General features: G+C 37.8%; 1 protein-coding gene and 1 pseudogene across 18 annotated transcripts in view; one reads left to right on the top strand and one right to left on the bottom strand.

Annotated features, from left to right (window-relative positions):
• Window positions 1–20,097, bottom strand: part of ZNF382 (zinc finger protein 382) — a 59,509-nt gene that overhangs the window by 19,368 nt on the left and 20,044 nt on the right. The window lies entirely within an intron of this gene.
• LOC143660090 (macrophage metalloelastase-like) lies at window positions 1,455–4,356 on the top strand (annotated as a pseudogene).

Raw genomic sequence — 20,097 nt, 5'->3', positions numbered from 1 at the left:
TTACTCATCTGTCCATAAGGTAGATAAAAGAGCATCAGACACAAGGCTTTCACATTCACACAGTCACACTGTGAAAGCTATATCACTATACAATCATCTACAAGAAACATGGCTACTGAAACACAGCTCTACACTCTCAGGCACTTCCCTCCAGCTTCTCCATTACACCTTAACTAAAAAGGTGATATCTATATAATGCATAAGAATAACTCCCAGGGTAACCTCTCGACTCTTAAGCAACACACTCTTAAATAATCAATGGGTCAAGAAAAAAATTGCTAGAGAAATCGATAAGTATCTGGAGATGAATGATAATGAGAGAGCAATGTATCAAAACTTAAGGGATGCAGCAAAGGCAGTGATGAGAGGGAAATTTACTGCACAAAATGTCTTTATTAAAAAACAAAAATGAGCTAAACTTCAGGATTTAACTACTCACCTGGAGAGTTGAGAAAAATAATGGCAAACTAACCCCAAAGCAAATAAAAGGAGAGAAATAATAAAGATTAAAGCAGAAATAAACAAAATGGAGAACAATAAAACAATAGAAAGAATCAATAAAACCAAGAGTTGGTTCTTCGAGAAAATCAATAAAATTGATGGACTCCTAGCTAGACTAACAAAGAAAAAAAGAGAGAGGATGCAAACAAACAGGATGGGAAGTGAGGGGGGTCATTACCACAGATCATGAAAAATTAAGAAAATCCTAAGAGACTATTATAAACAACTATATGCCAACAAACTAGACAACTTAGATGAAATGGACAAATTCCTAGAAACACACAAATTACCTACACTGACTAAGAAGAAATAGATGATCTCAACAAATCAACTACAAGTAAAGAGATTCGATCAGTTATCAAAAATCTCTCCAGAAAGAAAAGCCCCAGAACAGGTGAAATTCACCTGGCCTCACAGGTGAATTTTATCAAACATTCCAAAAAGAACAAACACCAAACCTGCTCAAACTCTTCCAAAAAACTGAGGAAAAAGGCACACTACCTAACTCTTTTGATGAAGCAAAATCACCCTAATACCAAAATCAGATAAAGATGCTACAAGGAAAACTATAGACCAATCTATGCATCGGTGAACACAGATGCAACAATTCTTAACAAAATACAAGCAAATGGAATCCAATGACACATTAGAAGAATTATACACTATGACCAAGTGGGGTTTATACTAGGAATACAAGGGTGGTTGAACATAAGAAAATACAGCATATACGTAATACAGCACATTAACAAATCAGAAGGGAAAAATCACATGATCATATCAATTGATGCTGAAAAAGCATTCAATAAAATCCAGCATGCTTTCCTGATAATAACACTTCAAAAGTTAGGAATAGAAGGAAACTTTCTCAATATCATAAACAGCATATATGAAAAACCCATAACCAAACTGAAAAGGAACAGAGTAAATTGGGTTAAGTATTTCAGAAGTTTACAATGAAATTTCTTCTATTGATTCTCATCCTGCAAGTTAGTACTTCCAGATCTCTTCCCCTGACTAGAGATAAAAATGCAGAAGAAAATGATGTGGTGTTTGCCAAAAGGTACCTGGGAGCCTTTTATGGCCTTGACACACACACAAAAAGCCAATGGGAACCTCATGCAGATTAAAATCCAGGAAATGCAGCAGTTCTTGGGATTCCTGGGCAACTGAACACATTGACTGTGGCAATGACGCACACACACCCCCCGCCCCGCCCCACACCTCCAATGTGGAGTGCCAGACATTCATCATTTCAAGACAATGCCAGGGGGCCCAGCAGGGCAGAAATGTCATATCACCTACAGAATCAACAATTATACCCTTGACCTGGCACCTGCAAATGTCAACTACACCATCCAGAAGGCTTTTCAAGTATGGAGTGATGTGACCCCCTGAAATTCAGAAAGATTAATGTAGGCAAGGCTGACATTATGATATCTTTTTCATGTTGAGCTCATGGAGACCTCTACCCTTCTGATGGAAAAAGTGGAGTTTTAGCCCATGCTTTTGCCCCTGGAGCTGGTATTGTAGGAGATGCACATTTAAAAATATATATTTTTATTGCCAAATCTTCACACACATACAGTCCATACCTAGTGAACCATCAATGGCTCACAATATCATCACATAGTTATATATTGATCACCATGATAATTTTTAGAACATTTGCATCACTCCAGAAAAAGAAATAGAAAAAAGAAAAACGCATACATCTCATACCCCTCCCTCTCATTAACCACTAGTATTTCAGTCTACCCCAAATTTTTTAACCTCTTACCCCCTATTATTTATTTATTATCCATATCTTTTTACATCTCTGCCCATACCCTGGATACGAGAAGCATCAGACACAAGGTTTTCACAATCACACGGTCACACTGTAAAAGCTATAAGTCATACAATCGTCTTCATCAATGAAGGTTACTGGAACATAGTCAACAGTTTCCGGTACTTCCCTCCAGTGTTGGGGTCCTTTTTTTTTTTTAATTGACAAACCAAAACAACATACAAACAAGAACATTCTTAACATGCAAACATTCCATATATGGTGTACAGTCAATGACTCACAATATCATCACATAGTAGTATATTCGTCACCATGATCATTTTTTAGAACATTTGCATCACTCCAGAAAAAGAAATAAAAAAAGAAAAAAGTCATACATACCATACCCCTTACCGCTCCCTTTCATTGATCACTAGTATTTCAATCTATTGAATTTATTTTAATATTTGTTCCCCCTATTATTTATTTATTTTTAATCCATATTTTTTACTCATCTGTCCGTATCATAGATAAAAGGAGCATCAGACACAGGTTTTCACAATCACACAGTCACATTGTGAAAGCTATATCATTATACATTCGTTTTCAAGAAACATGGCTACTGGAACACAGCTCTACAGTTTCAGGCACTTCCTCCAGCCTCTCCAATACACCCTAAATAAAAAGAGGATATCTATAAAATGCATAAGAATAATAACCTCCAGGATAAACTCTCAATTGTGCTTGAAATCTCTCAGCCACTGACACTTCATTTTGTCTCATTTCTCTCTTCCTCCTTTTGGTTGAGAAGATTTTCTCAATCCCTTGATGCTGAGTCCCAGCTCATTCTAGGATGTTTGTCCCACCTTGCCAGGGAGGTTTACACCACTGGGAGTCATGTCCCACATAGAGAGGGGGAGGGCAGTGAGTTTGCTTGCCATGTTGGCTGAGAGAGAGATAGGCCACCTCTGAGCAACAAAAGAGGTTCTCTGGGGGGTGATTGTTAGGCCTAATTTTAAGTAGGCTTAGTTTATCCTTTGTGGAGATAAGTTTCATATGAACAAACTCCAAGACCAATTTGGTGTCCCTGCTGCTCGTGAGAATATCAAGAATTTAACTTGGGGAAGTTGAATTTTCCCCCTTCCTCACCATTCCCCCAAGGGGACTTTGCAAATACTTTTTCATTCACTGTTCAAATCACTCTGGGATTTGTCGGGACATCACATTGAATAAACCTACAAAATCTCATGCACTATTCAAGGTTGGAGGAGAGGCACATTTTGATGAGGACAAAATATGGACTAAAAACAGCAGAGGCATAAACTTGTTTCTTATTGCTGTTCATAAGATTGGCCATTCCTTGGGTCCTGAACATTCCAAATGACCCAAGGGCCATAAAGTTTCCCACCTACAGTATACTGACCCCAACACATTTAGCCTCTCTACTGATGATATATGTGGCATTCACTTCCTCTATGGAGGCCCAGAACAGCACCAACCCATGCCAGATCCTGATGGTACAGAATTGTAGCCCCAATTTGACATTCGAAGCTGTCACTACAATTGGAAATAAAATATTTTTCTCTAAAGATAGGTTCTTCTGGAAGCATGCTGAGATACCTAAGATCAGTGTTAGTTTAATTTCTAATTTGTGGGCAACTTTGCCATCTAGTATTCAAGCTGCTTATGAAATTGGAGCCAGAAAAGAAGTTGTTCTTTTTAAAGATGATAAGTACTGGTTAATCAGCAATTTAAGAACACATCCAAACTCTCCCAAGAGCATATATTCTTTGGGTTTTCCTGACTTTGAGAAAAAAAATTGATGCAGTCATTTTTAACCCACTTCTCTACAAGACTTACTTGTTTGTAGATACTGGTATTGGAGGTATGATGAGAAAAGACAACGCATGGACCCTCATTATCTTAAATTGATTACCAAAAATTTTCTGTGAATTGGGCCTAAAATCAATGCAGTCTTCTACTCCAAATGACATTACTATTTCTTCCAAGGATCTCACTAACTTGAATTTAACATCCAATCCAATCGTGTCACCAGAAGGTTGAAAAGCAATAGCAGATTTCATTGTTAAAAATTGTGTAACTAATGGTGTTCATCAATTAACTTCTGTTTAATAAGTATTTATTGCATATAAGTTTTTCAGTTTTGTTGACTTGTCAGTTTTTACTTGACTTGCAAATAGAAACATTCAAAGGCCAAGAGAATACCTTTTGGCTTGCCTAAAATGAACAATTTCATTGTAAAAATAATGTACCTATAACTTTAAAAATGACAGCTGTGATGTATTTTTATTCTGCTGACTTACTATATTAAATAAAAACATTGAAAGGGAAAAAAAAACAATATAGCCAGCATCATGGTTAATGGTAAGAAACTGAAAGCTTTCCTCCTAAGATCGGTAATGAGACAAGGAGACCCAATGTCACCAATATTATTCAACATTGTATTAGAAGTCCTAACTGGAGTGATTAGATGGAAGAAAAAATAAAATGCATCCAAATAGGGGAGGAAGAAGTAAAACTTCCATTATTTGCAGATGACATACTTCTATACTTAGAAACCTGTGAAAAATCTATGGCAAAGCTACTTGAGCTAATAAGCAAATTCAGCAAAGTAGTGGGGCACAAGATTAATGTACAAAAATCAGCAGTGTTTCTATATACAAGCAATGATCTATCTGAGGTGACAAGGAAAAAATTCCATTTAAAATAGTGACCAGAAGAATCAGCTATCTTGGAATAAGCCTAATAAGGGATGTAAAGGACTTATACACAGAAAATTATAAAAAATTGCTGAAAGAAATAAAAATTGACTTAAATAAATGGGAAAAAATTCCATGCTCATGGATATGAAGGCTGAATGTTGTTAAGATGTCAATTCTACCCAAACTGATCTACAGATTCAATGTAATACCAATCAAAATCCCAACAACCTACTTTGAAGACTTGGAAAAGTTGGTTATCAAATTTATATGAAAGGGAATAGCTAAAGATATCCTAAAAAAGAAGAGCGAAGTGGGAGGACTATCACTTCCTGACTTTAAAGCTTATTATAAAGCCACAGTAGTCAAAACTTCATGGTATTGGAACAAAGATAGATGTATCGACCAATGGAATAGAATTGAGAGTGCAGAGGCAGACCAACATATTTATGTACATTTGATCTTCTGTAAGGCCCCTACATCCACTGACCCAGGATAGAATAATCTTTTCAATAAATGGGCATGGAAGAATTGGATATCAATGGCCAAAAGAATGAAAGAGGACTCCTACCTTAAACTCTAAACAAAAATTAATTCAAAATGGGTTAAAGACTTACATGTAAGAGTCAGTACCATAAAACTTCTAGAAGAAAATGCAAGTAAACATCTTCAAGATCTAGTAATAGAAGGCAGCCTCTTAAACTTTACACCTAAAGCATAAGAAGTGAAAGGAAAAATAGACAGATGGGAACTTCTTAAGATCAAGAGCTTCTGCACCTCAAAAAACTTTGTTTAAAAGGTGACAAGGTAGCCACCTCAATGGGAAAAAATATTTGGATCCCCATTACTGGATAAAGTCTTGATGTCCTGTGTACATAAATACATTATACCACTCAACAACAAAAGAACTAACCCAATTATAAAATAGGCAGAGGTTATGAATAGACACTTTTCTGAAGAGCAAACGCAGATAACTAAAAAAGCTCATGAAGACATGCTCATTGTCATTAGCTATAAGGGAAATGCAAATTAAGATGACAATGAAATATCACCTCACATCTATAAGAATGGCTGCTATTAAATAAGCAGACAACTACAAATGTGTGAGAGGATATAGAGAAATAGGAACACTTAATCGCTGTTGGTGGAAATGCATAATGGTGTAACCACTGTTTGGCAATTCCTCAGAAAATTACATATTGAGTTACCCTATGACCTGGCAATACCAATACTTGGTATACAATGAGAAAAACTGAAAGCAATGACATGAACAGACATTTGCACACCAATGTTTACAGCAACACTATTCACAACTGCAAAAAGATGGAAAAGTCCAAGCACCCAACAACAGACGAGTGGATAAAGAAAATGTGGTATGTACATACAATGGAATATTATGCAGGAGTAAGACAAAATGATGTCCTGAATCATATGACATCATGTATGAACCTTGAGGACATAATACTAAGTGAAATAAGTCATTCACAAAACGGACAGATATTGTATGATATCGTTATTATGACCCTGGTAAAGGTAATTTCAGAGGTTACAGTGCAGAATATAGCAGACCTAGAGGTACACAATAGCTAGAGACAGAGGAAAAGTTACCAAAGATGATGAATGGAAAGAAGTGCAAGAAAATAGATAGAAGTGATGATAACTAATTAGCAAGTTTATAAGTAAAATTGCCATATTGAAGGTGAACATGATTGAAACCCCTGGGACTCAATGTATAATGGCACTATACCTGTATAGTGCATGTATCCCAATGATTAAATTTATGATTATAAATAAGTTCTCACATGAGCGATTTCAATGGTTCAATAGTGGACAAGGAGTCAATAGTAGAGGGATACGAGGGAAAAGTTAAAAATGCATGCTATGGCCAATAGTTAAGAAAATATCAACAATACCAGACCACTACCAGGGGCAAGTAACCAGTGGGGGAGGGGCAAATGATAAGGGGCAGCTTTGATTCGATGGTTGTTGATGTTATATTTGTTGGTTCTTTGTCATTACAGGCCAACGAAAATTGTCTGAAATTGAGTGTGCTGCTGACTGTACAACCAAACAAAGATAATCTAAGACCTGGTTTGTCTGTTTTGAACATTAACCATGATGCCCAATAGATGGAGGGAGCTAAAGGATATGATTGAAAAGTACAAATGTGAACAGCAATACACTTATATGATGGAATTTGGTACAGCTACAAAAAGGAAGGACATCAAGGGGCACACAATGAACTGAATAAACTGTGGAGACAATGGGCTGTGCAGAATGGGCCAGAAACAAAGAACAAATGTGCTAAGGTCTCTCTCAGAAAATACTTATAAAAAAATGAGAGGTGGGCCATTATAGCACCCACATTTGGTCTGCAGGTATTTCTAGATTCTGAGACACTGAACTATATGTGTATCAGCTGGTATCTCCCTGGAACTTTGAATAGTTCAGAGGCATCTGGGTCCCAGAAATGGAGTGCTACATCCCTGAAAGTTAGCATAGGTATATATAATAACAGTTGAAGTAACCAAGAAGAGATCAGGCCTCAGAGTTTAAAACAAAGCCAATCTGGCTGGGTCTAAGGTAAATTTAGGATGCAGGGTATAAGATGATGCTATATGTACTTTAGACCTTCAGTTGCTATATGAGATCAAAGGCAGAGAGGTTTTTATGTCTAGAACCTAAATTTTCTTGTAACTCAGTATGAATCAGCCTCTCTGGATAGCTCATTTAGACAGCCTGGACTCCTGGAGTCCAGAACCGGAATAAGGCTTTGTAATTCTCTATGACTTGTTGTAGGATACATCTCAGGTTATGATGGGATGATACGTGTTCTAGCTTACAAGCTACTGGAATGCAATATACCAGAATCAGAATGGCTTTTAAAAAGGGGAATTTAGTAAGTTGCTAGTTTACAGTTCTAAGTCCCAATTAAAACAAGGCTATAGAAATGTCCTATCAAAGGCATCCAGGGAAAGATACCTTGGTTCAAGAAGGCCGATGAAGTTCAGAGTTTCTCTCTCATTTGAGAAGGCACATGGTGAACACAGTCATGGTTTCTCCCTAAGTTGGAAGGGCACATGGTGAGCACAGCATCATCTGTTAGCTTTCTTTCCTGGCTTTCTGTTTCATGAAGCTCCCCAGGAGGCGTTTTCCTTCTTCATCTCCAAAGCGCTGGCTGATGGACTCTCTGTTTCATGGTGCTGCAGCATTCTCTGCTCTCTTCAAATCTCTCATTCTCCAAAATGTTTCTTCTTTTATAGGACTCCAGAAACGTCTCAAGACCCACCCAAATGGGTGGAGGCATGACATCACCTAATGCAGCTTAACAACCACTCTTGATTAAATCAAATCTCCAGGGAGATGATCTGATTACAGTTTCAAACATACAATACTGACAGGGATTAGAAGAAGTGGCTGCCTTTACAAAATGGGATTAGGATTAAAACATGGCTTTTCTATGGTACATACATCCTTTCAAACCAACACAATACTTAAAAAGTATTGCTAACATTCACTGAAGATTTGAAGGGGAAAAAAACATGTATCTGGAACCATTAAACTTTCCCATCTAGGAAACCATGGGTACCCTTTCAATTACTGCTGATTTCCAAGAAAATAGGTCAAGCCCTTGATTTTGAGGCTTGTCCTTATGAAACTCATTTCTGTAGTAGAGAAGCTAAGACTACCCATAATGAGGACTAAGAGTTCCTTCCAGGAAGCCTCTTTGTGGCTCAGATGTGGCCTCTCTCTCTCTCTGAGTCCAACTCTGAAAGAAAAACTATTGCTGCCACACCCCACCCCCAACACCAACTGGTACAAGCCATTCAGGGGTGAAAAATCTCCCTGACATGGTGGGGTGTGACTCCAGAGGATGAATCTGTTCCTGGCGCTGTGGCACTGACAACACTTACCTGACCAAAAAGGGGAAAACAAGTGTAATAAAATAAGGCATCACCCCAATACATCCCAGAATAATTTGGAAAGGGGATAGAAAAGTATTTGCAAAGTCCCCTTGAGGGACTGGGGAGAAAGGAGGAAATATTCATCTTCCCCATCTGGAGAAGTTTTCATAAGGATTTGGGACAACCAATTCAATTGGCTGAGCCCACAATCTTGGGATTCACCCCTTTGAGGTTTATTCCTAACAAAGGAGAAACTAAGCCTACTAATAATTATGCCTAAGAGTTACCCCCAGAGAACCTCTTTTGTTGCTCAGATGTGGCCTCTCTCTCTAAGCCAACTTGCCAGGTGAACTCACTGCCATTCCCCCTACATGGGACAAGTCTCCCAGGGGAGTAAATACCCATGGAAATGTGGGACTTGACTCTCAGAGATGAGCCAGGACCCAGCATCATGGGAATGAGAAAGTTGAGAAGAGAGAAATGAGACAAAATAAAGTGTCAGTGGCTGAGAGATTTCAAACAGAGTTGGGAAGTTATCCTGGAGGTTATTCTTATGCATTATACAGAGATCTTTTTTAGCTTATGGTGTATTGGCATGCCAGAGGGAAGTACCTGAAACTGTTGAACTGTGTTTCAGAGCCTTGTTCTTAAAGAAGACTTTATAGCTATATAGCTTTTACAATGTGGCTGTGTAATTGCGAAAACCCTGTTTCTGATGCTGTTTTTATCTAGGTTATAGACAGATGAGTTTAAAAAAATGAGATTAAAAAATAAATAATAGGGGGAGATAAAGGGTCAAAGTTGAGTAGATTGAAATACTGTGGGTCAATGAGAGGGAGGGATAAGTGGTAAGGGATGTATGAGTTCTTTTTCTTTTTTCTTTTTATTTTTCTGGAGCAATACAAATGTTCTAAAAATGATCATGATGAAGAATACACAGCTATGTGATGATACTGTGAGCCATTTATTATATGATATGGTTGGACTGTATGTGTGTGGATATTTCTCAAGAAAAATAATTTTTAAAATAATAATTAAGATTAAAAATAAAATAATAAGTTAAAATAAGGTATCAGTGGCCAAAGGAGATCAAATGGAGTCAAGAGGCTGTTCTGGAGGCTGTTCTTATGCAAGGTTCAGTTTGATAGTGTTAACTGGCATGGTTTGCTAAACCCAAATAAACATCACTCCTGTTGACTTTTAAGAACACCTAGGGCCTGAACTGAGACTCCATAAAGGTTTCATGCACTAGATTTGCCTTCCTGGAACATATAATCCCCAGAGAATTTCTAGGTCAGCTAAATGCTGAAAACAGAGAGACCAGCCTCTCCAACAGTATCAATTAATTACATTCCCTGATTCTTCAGTGTGGACACCTCTTCTCAATATGAAAAACAGGCATTCCCAAATACTATAGAGTGGCAGAAGGATTAAAGGAGAAGAAGGAGGATAACAGAGAAAATGGTATTTGACAAATGAATATGGCTGCTGAATCACTGCATTAATATCCTTCTAGCCTCTAGTGTTTTAGACCAACTAGAAGGAAAAATCTGAGCTGATGGAATGGCAGCCCATGACAAACTCTGGGATCTGTCCTGTACCTAACTACTTGTTGAAATATGATTTGAAATTATTGCTTTTTTCTCTGTTTGCTTTGTGTATATGTTATATTATACAATTAAAAAGTTCAAAAAATAAAAGTTAAATTGGCCATAAAAAATGACATTGCATGCAAGCAATCCATTTCAAAAGTAGAACTGTTGTGGAATTAACTCAATAACTTGCTGTACCTAGTAAGAGTATTTAGACAGTAAGGGAAAGGTATTTAAGATATGCTAATTACATGTTTTTCTGATTTAGGGTAATGTAGTCAGAAGTAATATTTCATTTCCCTTTTAATTATCACTCATAAACAAATTTAATAAGTACAGTGCTTATAAGTGGTTATATGATCTTTTGTTTTTAAAATGAACAATTTTATGCCAAAAAAATAGAAGCTATTGTAATGGAGGTGACAAGGTGATAAGGAAAAGTATGTTCATAAAGGGAAATCTTTGGAGCCATGAAGGCAGTAAATTCCTACACTAATAGGTGTATCCAAGGCAGGAACCCAAATCCTATCACATAACCACATGAAAACCTCAAGTATAATTTTTACTGCTACGATATGGGGGAATATTTAAATTTATAGATTTAGTTTTCTTTTGATTGCTCAGAATTCTTTCTCCCTTTAAATAGTACCACTTCCTGAATAACACCATCGTTACAGCCCTTAATTCTATATGATGTTATAATTTTGCAGAAAACATTGAATAAATTCATGCTTTTTATGAAGAACTAGTGAAAGGAGAATCTTACTTAGGATTATATTTAAAAATGGGTGGAGGGGATAGAATTATGACAAAAATAGATACTATTTCTAGGCAGAGCAATTAGACAAGAATAAGAAATACAAGGCATCCAAATTGGAAAGAAGAAGTAAAACTTTCACTGTTTGCATTATGACATGTTACTATATGTTAAAAATCTACGTTAAAGCTACTAGAGATGAGTACAGCAAAGTGGCAGGGTACAAGATCAACACCCAAATATAAGTAGTGTTTCTATACACTAGTAATGAGCAATCTGAGGAGGAAATCAAGGAAAAAATTCCATTTACAATAGCAATGAAAAGAATCAAATATTTAGGAATAAATTTAACTAAAGATACAAAAGACCTATAAACTACAAGAAATTGTTAAAAGAAATAAAGAGGACCTAAATAAATGGAAGGATATACCACGTTAATGGATTGGCAGACTAAATATAGTTAAGATCTCAATTCTATGCAAACTGATTTATAGATTTAATGCAATACCAATTAAAATCCCAACAACTTATTTTACAGAACAGAAGAACAAATAACCAAATTTATTTGGAAGGAGAGGGCAGGGTGCCCTGAATAGCTAAAAATATCTTGAGAAAGAAAAATGAAGTTGGAGGTATCACACTGCCTAACTTTAATTCATATTACAAAGTTACAGTGGTCAAAACAGCATGACACTGGCATAAAGCTAGATATACTGACTGATGTAATTGAATTGAGTGTTCAGAAATAGACCCTCTCTTCTACAGAAAATTGATCTTTGATAAGGTGGTCAGGGCAATTCAACTGGCAGAGAAGCCTCTTCAATAAAGGGTATTCGGAGAAATGAATATCCGTATGTAGAAGAAGAAAAGAGGACCCATATCTCAAACCACCTACAAAAATTAACTCGAAATGGATCAAAGACCTAAACATTAGAGATAAGACCACAAAACTTTTAGAAGAAAATAGAGGGAAATATCTTATAAATCTTGTGATAAGAGGTGGTTTCCTAGACCTTGAACCCACAGCTCGAGCAATGAAAAAAGAAACAGATAAATGGGATCTCCTCAAAATTAAATGCTTTTGTACATCAAAGAACTTTGTTAGGAAAGTCAAAAGGCAGCCTATGCAATGGGTGATAATATTTTGAAACCACGTATCAGACAAGGCTTTAAAATCTAGAATATATAAAGAGATTCTACAACTCAACAATAAAAAGACAAATAACCTAATTAAAAAATGGACAAAAGACACAGACACTTTCAGAAGAGGAAATACAAATGGCTATAAAGCATATGAACAGATGGTCAACTTCACCGGCTATTAGGGAAATGCAAATCAAAACCACAATGAGGGTGCATGGGTGGTTCAGTGGTAGAACACTTGCCTTCCATGCAGGAGCCCTGGGTTCAATTCCCAGACTGAGTATCCAAAAAAAAAACAACAACCCCACAATGAGATAACATCTCACACCCACTAGAATGGCCATTATTTAAAAAAAAAAAAAACAGAAAACAACAAGTGCTGGAGAGGATGTGGAGAAAGACACACTTATTCACTGTTGGTGGGACTGTAGAAAGGTACCACCGCTCTGGAAGGCAGTTTGGCAGTCCTAAGGAAACTAAGTATAGAATTGCCATATGACCCAGCAATCCTATTATTCGGTGTATATTCAGAGGAACTGAAGGCAAAGACACAAATGGACATTTGCACACCAATGATTATAGCGCCATTATCGTGACTGCCAAAACACAAGAGATAGCCCAAATGTCCATCAATGGATGAGAGGTTAAACAAGCTGTGGTATAGACATATGATGGAATATTATGCAACTGTAAGACAGAACATCATGAAGTATATAACAATGTAGATGAACCTTGAGGACATTATGCTGAGCGAAATTAGCCAAAAACAAAAGGACAGTTACTGTATGGTCTCACTAATATGAACTAACATTAATGAGTGAACTTTGGGAGTTAAAGTTAAGAACACAGGTTATCAGGAGATAGAAAGAGGGTAGAGATTAGGCATTTGGTGCTGAAGTAGTACAGAATGTGCAACAGGATTTACTGTAAATACCTATATGTGGATAACACAATATTATCTGAAGGCAGCACAATAATATAAGTAGGCTAAATGAAGCTGGGTATGAGTATGGTTGAGGGAGAATGGTTGGGGCATGTATGGCAGCAGAAGGAAAGATAGAGGATCTGCCAGTTTAAAAGTATTATGTACCCCTGAAAAAACGTATTTTAATACTGATTCAATCTTTCAGGAGCAGCCATTTCTTTTAATCCTAGTTCAGTATTGTAGGACAGCAACTTTTGATTAGGTTATCTCCATGGAAATGTGACACACCCAATTGTGGGTGTAATTTTTTATTAGATGGAGATGTGACTCCACCCATTTTAGGTGGGTCTTGATTAGATTACTAGAGTGTTTAGAAGGGGAAACATTTTGGAGAGAGTTAGAAATGACAGAAATGTCAAAGCTGACAGATAGAGACCCAACAGAAACTTCAGGTTCAACAGAGAGAGAGTAGAGACACGAATGTTTGGAGATGACTGGAGCCCAGCAGATGTTGCCATGTGCCTTCCCACAAGATATTAAGCAAGCCAGAACTTGGAGAGAGCCAAGGGAAGCCAAGAGATGACAGCCAGCCCCAGACAAGCAAACTGAAGAACTTCCACATGGACAGATACTGAAAACAACAGACCCTAGAAGCAAGGGACTACAGATGCCAGCCACATGACTTTTCAGCTCATAGACTTGTTCTGGACAGTATCAGCCTCTCTTGAGTGGAGGCAACCTTTGGTTGGTGTCTTAATTTGGATATCTTGCACTTCCTTAGAACTATAAACTTGTAACTTTATTAAATTCCCCTTTTGTAAAAGCCATTTCAGTTCTGGTATATCGCATTCTAGAAGCTACCAAACTAACACAGAAGATAAAGACTGAGATGGTATAACTTAGTGATGCATAGAGTGGAAAATCATGGTGATTAAATACACAAATATAAGAATGTTTTTGCATGAGGGGGAACAAATGAATGTCAACATTGCCAGGTGTTGAAAATGGGATGTGTACAGGAAAAAATACACTCAATGCAAACAAGGGTCTATAGTTAACAGTAACATTGTAATATGCCTCCATTGAATATAACAAAGGCAATATCCCAAAACTAAATGTCAATAAGTGAGACATATGGGGGAGCTGTATGGGATTCTTTGAAGAAAAGGAAATATCCGCATAAAAATTATGGTGGTGAAGACATAGCTTACTGGGAGATAATGATTTTTCATTTAGGTTGGATTGTATGATGTGTGAATAAAACTGTTAAAAATGAAGAGAGGGGGACGTCCGGAGAAGATGGCGGCTTAGTAAGACGCGCGGATCTTAGTTTCTCCTCCAGGACAGCTACTAGGGGAGTAGAAACGATACAGAACAGCTCCCAAAGCCACGACAGAGATAAAAAAGACAGCGTACCCCATCCTAGAACGGCTGGCTGGCTGAGAGAACCCGTTCTGGTGAGATCGCCGAGGGGCGCGGGCCTCACTGGGCGGGGCGGCAAGTGGCCGGAGTCACTCCCTTCCCCCTCCCCGGGCAGGCTGGGAGAATTGGACAGGCGGTCCCCTCAAACCGCGGCGGCTGGCGCCCACACCACGCGCGGCCCCCCGGACCAACTGAGAGAATTGGATTGCAAATCCCCAGGCCGCGGAGAACGGCGACGGGGGAGGGGGCCCCTTCCAAACCCGTGACTCCCCGGGAACGTGCACTCTCCCAGGCGGGCCGCTGCGGCTGGCGCCCTCCCGCCGAGCTTGGCGCCCCGGGCCGACTAGGAAATTCGGACGGGCGCTTTCCTGGGCTGCGGCGGCCAGCGACCCTCCCCGCGTTCGGACCCCGGGCCGGCTGGCATTCTTCCAAGCCACTTCGGCTAGCGAACCTCCCGGACGGCGAGAGTTTTCCAAAGTTAAAGGACCCACAGCACCTTTTACTGGTGGGACCCACAGACAAACGTGTGCCACGAGCGCCACCTACTGGGCAGGATAAGAAAAACAGAACCCAGAGATTTCACAGAAAAATCTTACAACCTTGTTGGGTCCGACACCCAGGGAAATCTGACTAAATGCCCAGACGCCAGCAGCAGAAGATAACTGTCCACGCTCAGAAGATTGAGAATATGGCCCAGTCAAAGGAACAAACCAATAGTTCAAATGAGATACAAGAGTTGAGACAACTAATGCTGAATATACGAACAGAAATGGAAAACCTCTTCAAAAATGAAATCGATAAATTGAGGGAGGACATGAAGAGGACATGGGCTGAACATAAAGAAGAAATAGAAACTGAAAAAACAAATCACAGAACTTATGGAAGTGAAGGATAAAGTAGAAAAGATGGAAAAAACAATGGATACCTACAATGATAGATTTAAAGAGACAGAAGATAGAATTAGTGATTTGGAGGATGGAACATCTGAATTCCAAAAAGAAACAGAAAATATCGGGAAAAGAATGGAAAAATTTGAACAGGGTATCAGGGAACTCAAGAACAATATGAACCACACAAATATACGTGTTGTGGGTGTCCCAGAAGGAGAAGAGAAGGGAAAAGGAGGAGAAAAACTAATGGAAGAAATTATCACTGAAAATTTCCCAACTCTTATGAAAGACCTAAAATTACAGATCCAAGAAGTGCAACGCACCCCAAAGAAAATAGACCCAAATAGGCGTTCTCCAAGACACTTACTAGTTAGAATGTCAGAGGTCAAAGAGAAAGAGAGGATCTAGAAAGCAGCAAGAGAAAAACAATCCATCACATACAAGGGAAACCCAATAAGACTATGTGTAGATTTCTCAGCAGAAACCATGGAAGCTAGAAGACAGTGGGATGATATATTTAAATTACTAAAAGAGAAAAACTGCCAACCAAGACTCCTATATCCAGCAAAATTGTCCTTCAAAAATGAGGGAGAAATTAAAACATTCTCAGACAAAAAGTCACTGAGAGAATTTGTGACCAAGAGACCAGCTCTGCAAGAAATACTAAAGGGAGCACTAGAGTCAGATACAAAAAGACAGAAGAGAGAGGTATGGAGAAGAGTGTAGAAAGAAGGAAAATCAGATATGATATATATAATACAAAAGGCAAAAGGGTAGAGGAAAATATTATCCAAACAGTAATAACACTAAATGTCAATGGACTGAATTCCCCAATCAAAAGACACAGATTGGCAGAATGGATTAAAAAACAGGATCCTTCTATATGCTGTCTACAGGAAACACATCTTAGACCCAAAGATAAACATAGGTTGAAAGTGAAAGGTTGGGAAAAGATATTTCATGCAAATAACAACCAGAAAAGAGCAGGAGTACCTATACTAATATCCAACAAATTAGACTTCAAATGTAAAACAGTTAAAAGAGACAACGAAGGATACTATCTACTAATAAAAGGAACAATTCAACAAGAAAACATAACAATCATAAATATTTATGCACTGAACCAGAATGCTCCAAAATACGTGAGGCATACACTGCAAATACTGAAAAGGGAAATAGACACATCTACCATAATAGCTGGAGACTTCAATTCCCCACTCTCATCAATGGACAGAACATCTAGACAGAGGATCAATAAAGAAACAGAGAATTTGAATATTATAATAAATGAGCTAGACTTAACAGATATTTATAGGACATTACACCCCACAACAGCAGGATACACCTTTTTCTCAAGTGCTCATGGATCATTCTCAAAGATAGACCATATGCTGGGTCACAAAGCAAGTCTCAACAAATTTAAAAAGATTGAAATCATACACAACACTCTCTCGGATCATAAAGCAATGAAGTTGGAAATCAATAATAGGCAGAGTGCCAGAAAATTCACAAATACATGGAGGCTCAACAACACACTCTTAAACAACGAGTGGGTCAAGGAAGAAATTAAAAGAGAAATTAGTAAATATCTCGAGGTGAATAAAAATGAAAACACAACATATCAAAACCTATGGGACGCAGCAAAGGCAGTGCTAAGAGGGAAATTTATTGCCCGAAATGCTTATATCAAAAAAGAAGAAAGGGCAAAAATTCGGGAATTAACTGTCCACTTGGAAGAACTGGAGAAAGAACAGCAAACTAACCCCAAAGCAAGCAAAAGGAAAGAAATAACAAAGATTAGAGCACAAATAAATGAAATTGAGAACATGAAAACAATAGAGAAAATCAATAAGACCAGAAGTTGGTTCTATGAGAAAATCAATAAGATTGATGGGCCCTTAGCAAGATTGACAAAAAGAAGAAGAGAGAGGATGCAAATAAATAAGATCAGAAATGGAAGAGGAGACATAACTACTGACCTCACAGAAATAAAGGAGGTAATAACAGGATACTATGAACAACTTTACGCTAATAAATACAACAATTTAGAGGAAATGGACGGGTTCCTGGAAAGACATGAACAACCAACTTTGACTCAAGAAGACATAGATGACCTCAACAAACCAATCACAAGTAAAGAAATTGAATCAGTCATTCAAAAGCTTCCTAAAAAGAAAAGTCCAGGACCAGACGGCTTCACATCTGAATTCTATCAAACATTCCAGAAAGAATTAGTACCAACTCTCCTCAAACTCTTCAAAAAAATCGAAGTGGAGGGAAAACTACCTAATTCATTCTATGAAGCCAACATCACCCTCATACCAAAACCAGGCAAAGATATTACAAAAAAAGAAAACTACAGGCCAATCTCTCTAATGAATATAGATGCAAAAATCCTCAATAAAATTCTAGCAAATCGTATCCAACAACACATTAAAAGAATTATACATCATGACCAAGTAGGATTCATCCCAGGTATGCAAGGATGGTTCAACATAAGAAAATCAATTAATGTAATACACCATATCAACAAATCAAAGCAGAAAAATCACATGATCATCTCAATTGATGCAGAGAAGGCATTTGACAAGATTCAACATCCTTTCCTGTTGAAAACACTTCAAAGGATAGGAGTACAAGGGAACTTCCTTAAAATGATAGAGGGAATATATGAAAAACCCACAGCTAATATCATCCTCAATGGGGAAAAATTGAAAACTTTCCCCCTAAGATTAGGAACAAGACAAGGATGTCCACTATCACCACTATTATTCAACATTGTGTTGGAGGTTCTAGCCAGAGCAATTAGACAAGAAAAAGAAATACAAGGCATCAAAATTGGAAAGGAAGAAGTAAAACTATCACTGTTTGCAGACGATATGATACTATACGTCGAAAACCCGCAAAAATCCACAACAAAACTACTAGAGCTAATAAATGAGTACAGCAAAGTAGCAGGTTACAAGATCAACATTCAAAAATCTGTAGCGTTTCTATACACTAGCAATGAACAAGCAGAGGGGGAAATCAAGAATCGAATCCCATTTACAATTGCAACTAAAAGAATAAAATACCTAGGAATAAATTTAACTAAAGAGACAAAAAAAACCTATATAAAGAAAACTACAAAAAACTGCTAAAAGAAATCACAGAAGACCTAAATAGATGGAAGGGCATACCGTGTTCATGGATTGGAAGACTAAATATAGTTAAGATGTCAATTCTACCTAAATTGATTTACAGATTCAATGCAATACCAATCAAAATCCCAACAACTTATTTTTCAGAAATAGAAAAACCAATAAGCAAATTTATCTGGAAGGGCAGGGTGCCCCGAATTGCTAAAAACATCTTGAGGAAAAAAAACGAAGCTGGAGGTCTAGCAATGCCGTACTTTAAGGCATATTATGAAGCCACAGTGGTCAAAACAGCATGGTATTGGCATAAAGATAGATATATCGACCAATGGAATCGAATAGAGTGCTCAGATATAGACCCTCTCATCTATGGACATTTGATCTTTGATAAGGCAGTCAAGCCAACTCACCTGGGACAGAACAGTCTCTTCAACAAATGGTGCCTAGAGAACTGGATATCCATATGCAAAAGAATCAAAGAAGACCCATATCTCACACCCTACACAAAAGTTAACTCAAAATGGATCAAAGATCTAAACATTAGGTCTAAGACCATAAAACAGTTAGAGGAAAATGTAGGGAGATATCTTATGAATCTTACAATTGGAGGCAGTTTTATGGACCTTAAACCTAAAGCAAGAGCACTGAAGAAGGAAATAAATAAATGGGAACTCCTCAAAATTAAACACTTTTGTGCATCAAAGAAATTCATCAAGAAAGTAGAAAGACAGCCTACACAATGGGAATCAATATTTGGAAACGACATATCAGATAAAAGTCTAGTATCCAGAATTTATAATGAGATTGTTCAACTCAACAACAAAAAGACAGCTAACCCAATTACAAAATGGGAAAAAGACTTCAATAGACACCTCTCAGAGGAGGAAATACAAATGGACAAAAGGCACATGAAGAGATGCTCAATGTCCCTGGCCATTAGAGAAATGCAAATCAAAACCACAATGAGATATCATCTCACACCCACCAGAATGGCCATTATCAACAAAACAGAAAATGACAAGTGCTGGAGAGGATGTGGTGAAAGAGGCACACTTATCCACTGTTGGTGGGAATGTCAAATGGTGCAACCACTGTGGAAGGCAGTTTGGCGGTTCCTCAAAAAGCTGAATATAGAATTGCCATACGACCCAGCAATACCATTGCTGGGAATCTACTCAAAGGAATTAAGGGCAAAAACTCAAACGGACATTTGCACAGCAATGTTTATAGCAGCGTTATTTACTTTTGCAAAGAGATGGAAACAGCCAAAATGTCCATCAACAGACGAGTGGCTAAACAAACTGTGGTATATACATACGATGGAATATTATGCAGCTTTA

This window comes from Tamandua tetradactyla, chromosome 16 (assembly GCF_023851605.1).
Source record: "Tamandua tetradactyla isolate mTamTet1 chromosome 16, mTamTet1.pri, whole genome shotgun sequence".
NCBI classification, from domain to species: domain Eukaryota; kingdom Metazoa; phylum Chordata; class Mammalia; order Pilosa; family Myrmecophagidae; genus Tamandua; species Tamandua tetradactyla.
The sequence above is the reverse complement of the archived record's forward strand: the minus strand, read 5'-3'. Positions and strand labels throughout refer to the sequence as shown.